Source organism: Varroa jacobsoni, unplaced genomic scaffold, assembly GCF_002532875.2.
Source record: "Varroa jacobsoni isolate VJ856 unplaced genomic scaffold, vjacob_1.0 scaffold_242, whole genome shotgun sequence".
NCBI classification, from domain to species: domain Eukaryota; kingdom Metazoa; phylum Arthropoda; class Arachnida; order Mesostigmata; family Varroidae; genus Varroa; species Varroa jacobsoni.
In genome coordinates, this window is record NW_019213144.1 from 83,855 (window position 1) to 89,218 (window position 5,364).

At 38.1% G+C, this 5,364-nt stretch overlaps 1 long non-coding RNA gene across 1 annotated transcript; it reads left to right on the forward strand.

Annotated features, from left to right (window-relative positions):
- Window positions 1-547: 547 nt before the first annotated feature.
- On the forward strand, window positions 548-5,364 carry LOC111273978 (uncharacterized). Its single transcript, XR_015310179.1, has 5 exons — window positions 548-834; window positions 2,487-2,627; window positions 3,709-3,849; window positions 4,639-4,668; window positions 5,053-5,364. It is a non-coding gene; the product is annotated as an uncharacterized LOC111273978 (long non-coding RNA).

The following is a 5,364-nucleotide window of genomic DNA, read 5'->3' on the forward strand; positions in this document are numbered from 1 at the left end:
CTCGGCTAGTTGAGTGACATTCTACCCAAAGTCACTTCTTTATTTATTTATTTGTAGTAATTCAATAAATGGCGCGAGATTCGCATCCTTTATGTCACTATTCTATAAATTGTACTAAAATCTGTGACTAAGCTCAGTGTTCCCTTCGATGAACACACACGTGGACTACAAGCAGCTGTCAGGATCATTTATATGGAATCAGTCACCCGTAGAGAATCATTAACGTGGTACCATTGTTGAAAACAGCTCATCTCTAGGTAATAAACAGTAAAGAATGAATTGCTTTAAAAAAATGTCCATCTTCCACACGAGCTTCCTAATATGAGCCTTTGAATTCGGTATAGACCGTAAACTTAACGGCTAGTTAGACCGTTTGTTTATCTGCTTTCTTTTTGCTCCACCAGGGCGTTTAATCAGCTTACGTCTACCCTCTAATCAGCGCTGTCTGCGCTTTCATTTTGTTTCAACGAAATAGGCTATTTACAAGCATAGGTGGAAATATCGGTAAGCGATTCTACTTTACAGAGGCAAAATGAATGAACATAGATTAGCCTACACCGGCTGGGTTTAGCTTTCGTAGAATACGGTGTCTCTAGTGAAATATTTACACTTTTTCAGTTACTGCTAGTTAGGTACAATCAAAAAACCTTGATGTGTACATGACTACCAAGTATCCGACCACTATTAACAACTTTCATGCTTCGCCCGACTCGTAAGCGCTTCGATAAGTGGAAACCATCGGCATGCGGGTCATAGAGAACTTGATAAGACGATAGGCGATATAAGCAATAATGTCAATTTTACCGTTTCTGCATTGACTCGAGAATATGTCTGGTAAGTTTAGCATCTTTCATATAGTTCACATATAAGATGTTGTTGTTGTCGATCTTTACTAATTAATTAGAGTTTATCAGTCGCTTTAGCCGACACTGCGATACGTGTTCATAACTACTGTGGTACATGTTATGGCATTCGTTAAGTAATTATTAAATTATTATTAATTAACTAAGTCGATTCCAACCAGTGGGTAGCGCATAGGCTCGATTATCTAGTCCCGCCCCATCTAGCAGCTACGATACTCGTAACTGTACTGAGATCTTTTTGTCCTCTGAATGCGATTCTATGACAAAAGGCAACATATTGACAAATAGAAGTCTTACCATTTCATCAATGGTACTTCGTTGCTGAAAGGGTATTTACAATGTAGCTGACATACTGTCTTGATGCTGACTTTAGGGACCCGTTGTGATCTAGGTTCGAATCCCAGAACAAGCAGGTTTTGTTCAGTGCTGGGATCCACCCAGCCATCTGACGAAATGCTTAATGGCCATTCGAAATATAGACATGATATAATATGCAGGATCGCGATGCCACAGTGAGGATGTTTGCTGATGAATACGGTTTGCAAGCTGAGACTAAACTTACTCGAAGCGCTTTTGACTTCAGTTAGATTAATGCGCATATAGAAATAAAGTGTATAAGTAAATAAAAAAATAATACAAGTAAACCTTTGATTCTATACACGATCCGAATCAATGAATGTTACGATGCCAGCTAATATGTTTATCTCGTGGTTAGTCTACTTTTTTTCTCTGTTAACTGTTCGCAAATCTGTTCTGGAGCTTCTCAGAGTTCGATGGTTTTGCATTAGAAAGTAATATGAGTTTTATTTCTGTGTGTTTTCCGAATATAAATATGTAGAAAATGGCACGTGTTTAACAGTGACAAATAAACGTAGATTATGTAGAAGCATACAGCTCAGAGTGCATCAACGTTTAGCTAAAATCTTGAACGGCTTTCTAACAACGATTGCCTTCTTGCAAGTGAACACGTCATGTATCAGACCGTTAATTTTTTAAGATACATCGAATTACTTTAGTTTATTTCAAGTTTACATGTTTCAAGTTAAATGATTAACAACTTTGACGCATTGTCGTCCAATCAGGATTAGAAGGATCCGGCACTCAAATGGAATCCAGATGCATACAGCCTTTCACTGGCAAACGTGGACTCCTTAAATTATGTATTACGGTCGGTGCGTAGGACTTCAAGTAAACTTAAAAGCATCTACGAAATGGAGCTATGCATGATGAAGGCCTCATAGCATTACAAATGCAAAAGCTTGATTAGATTTCGGGTCCATCAAGCATACTAGTTAAAATGGAGTGGACTATACGTGTATAAGACTTTCTTGACTCTATTGCAGCAGATAGATATTCACTGGAAGCAAAACTAGGCGTATAAAACATTCATGCATCGCAAGTTAAAGTTAATTTAATCCTTCTCAAAGTGCCTGAAATGAGAAGCTTATTTCAATTCATTATTTGTGACCACCAGTTCTTGAGTAGGTAAAGAGCTTAACTAGCTCCCTCTAAATCTGTCAGTTTTCTCATGCTATTCATTGGTGCCGTAGTAGCTAAAAGCTGCCTTCCATAGTAATTTCTATAATAATAATAATAATAATAACAATAATGCTTTAATTACAGATGAAAACTTCGCCGTCGAACAGTATGAAAACTTCTTTTCCTCACAGCGCAGCGGAGGTTCTGACCACAGACGAGGTGACCTTTTCAGTGACCATCGTAAGGCAGCAGCCGATGGATTTCGCTAGGTTAATATGGCCTATGGTAATGTACTAGACAAAAACTTCTCTCTTCGGATCGAAGCAATTATTTACTATTTAGTAAATTATAGAGATATTTCCTAACTTTGCTTACTTACTCGACACTTGAAGAGAGACACTTGAGAATACATAAAACACCATAAAGTTAGTTTGGTCCTTAAGTACCATGGCCTAACTTTATGGTGCTTTCCTGTCAGTCCTAAAACTGTTCCATATGGACATAACAGTCTAAATTCATTTTCAAGTTAATTAGTATCTTGGTGCGAGTAAATTGTCGTATCTCTAAGAGATCAAGAAGTCTAGTACTAGATTTAATAATTTTTCTGCTCAAATATTCATCCGAACAAATGCCCAGGTCTCTACGCGATTTCGAAAGATCCACAATACGACAGTAAATTATATTCAACTGACCTTTTCAACGCTCTTGCACCCGTCGAAGCATTGGCCCTTTCTAATTAATTATAATAATGTCGGTACGACAATCACATATAAATGAGTAAAAGGGGCGAGAGCACTATCAGCATATGAGTCACGGAAGGTGACACGTTTCCATACCCCTTTTTGCGTCGTTCTCATATCGTGCCTAAAGCGTACATAATTTATCAATGTTTGCCTTTACTCGTTCAATTTCTACGCAACATTGGTTCGTCTTGGAGACACAATTGAATAGCATTACGTCAACCGCACAAATACGATCCTATTTAACTAGCCATACAGTCAACTGCAACATACAATAGCTCGCAACCGTGTATTATGCTGACAACGCCATTGGCTGGTGGCATTCGTACCAGAGAACGGTGCAGTGGTACGGGAAGCGTACAACAACGGCGCAGTGGAGTACATCTATATGATTCAATGTAGGACTACTGAAGCCTTATAACCTATTTTCGTTACGGGTGAGCCTGGACGTGTCATTAAGACCGTTTGTTGGCTGACCGTACATGATCACTCCATGCATCGGAAGTTTGCCAATAATACGAATCCGCATAATGTAGCTATGGATTCTGTTACTACTCGCTGTATCTGCATTTCGAGTTTATACCAAGTAAAATATAAGCCATTACTTTCCTTTTGTGTCTTTTCAGAGGCATATTTTTTCTGCTTCCTCATAGTACCTTTGTCACTGGGCGTCGTCTCAATATCGGAGCTGAAATTTCTTTTTTTGCATCGGGACACAGGCAGTTTGTCAGACTCTCTTGATGAAGATCAACATTCCTGGACCATCGGTGGGATTGTGTTTGTCGCATCTGTGGCACCTATTGTCAGAGCCTTTATTCAGTGTTGTCCCTTGTTCGCTTAGTATATTTCTCAGAAAACTTATAGGCTGACGGCTGATGAGATTCAATATGTGCCTCAGTTTCTAATTGAGTTGACACATGGAGAATGACAGCGCATATCTTCATTTTACAAGTAATACTCTTAAAATTCATATTGCGAGCATGCTGCTTCGATCTCTTAAACGCAAGTTAAGTATCTTTTTCTTCGTGATATCTCTCGTGCTGGCTGGAAAATTTCATCGGTTCAATGTGACCGAATCCGTAATCAATCGACAAAGTAACACTGTATCTAATTCATTTTCATGTAGTTCCGCTGATAATAACTTGAACTAGTGGCTAGTGGGACCGTGAACCTGTTACTATAACCTTCTGAAACCTTCTTCTTTCCTAATTCTTCTTTATATATTTCTTTTAGCTCTAATAAACGATCGCAAACTCTCGATTTAGAACAAATACTTCATGTCTCACTTGATCCGTTTCATGGTAGTACCGTATGTAGGATGTCCTGACGAACGTCATTGTTCGATGAGTTGAGACAAACTGCTTGTTAGTATCAATTTGATTTCAAGATATATCAATATCCGTCATCAACGATGTAGGTTACTCAAGTTCAAACCATTTTAATATCCTATACATTAGAAATGTTACAGTTTAGCGATCGCTGCAGGAAGTTACATCACTTGCATGTAAAGGAACTTATCTAACCAGCAGGTTCACGTTACCTGATTCCTGTCGCAGGGCTACTGAACTCGAGTGAGTGAAATTCTGGTAATTACCATTGGTTCGTTTTTTTATTATATTATTTGTTTTTATCATGATTTTCATTCAATTAATAAATTAGTTACGTAACGATGGCTATGTTCTATATTATTATGTTCTATATATATATATATATATATATGTATATATAACAAAGGTAATCTTATTTAAACAAAGAATAGATGTTTACCGTCCTAAAGACTATGACTAATAAATTGCAACCCGTGATTTCGTTACGGCCAGAGTATTATAAATTAATGGCAATTTGCAGGTTGTTATCGAATTCTATTTACTTTCTTTTGGCAACTATAAAGCCCTTTGAAGATCACTGCATCGACTTAAGAAAAAAAAGTTAACATCCGTTCGTATTGTTCTATCCGTGCGTTACTAAAGGGCGTTCAATGTAGCGGAACTAACCGTGAGCCTCAGCGAAGCTGACAAGTACCCACTCAAAGGCATGAAAATAGTTCAAGCTGTATTAAACTGCTCTGATCCTACACGATATCTTAGATCTATTTCCTTACGCTACAGTTTAGAAGCCGTTGTAGCCATAGCCACTAGCATCTGGGAGCGGAAATCAATGGCACCTCTGGGCAACCATATACAACTCGTTAGAGTTTATTTGAGGTCAGTGAATAATAGGAATTCGATAAATCATGCCTATATGAGTTGCGAGATTGGGGTACTTTGGGGGTATTATATCAC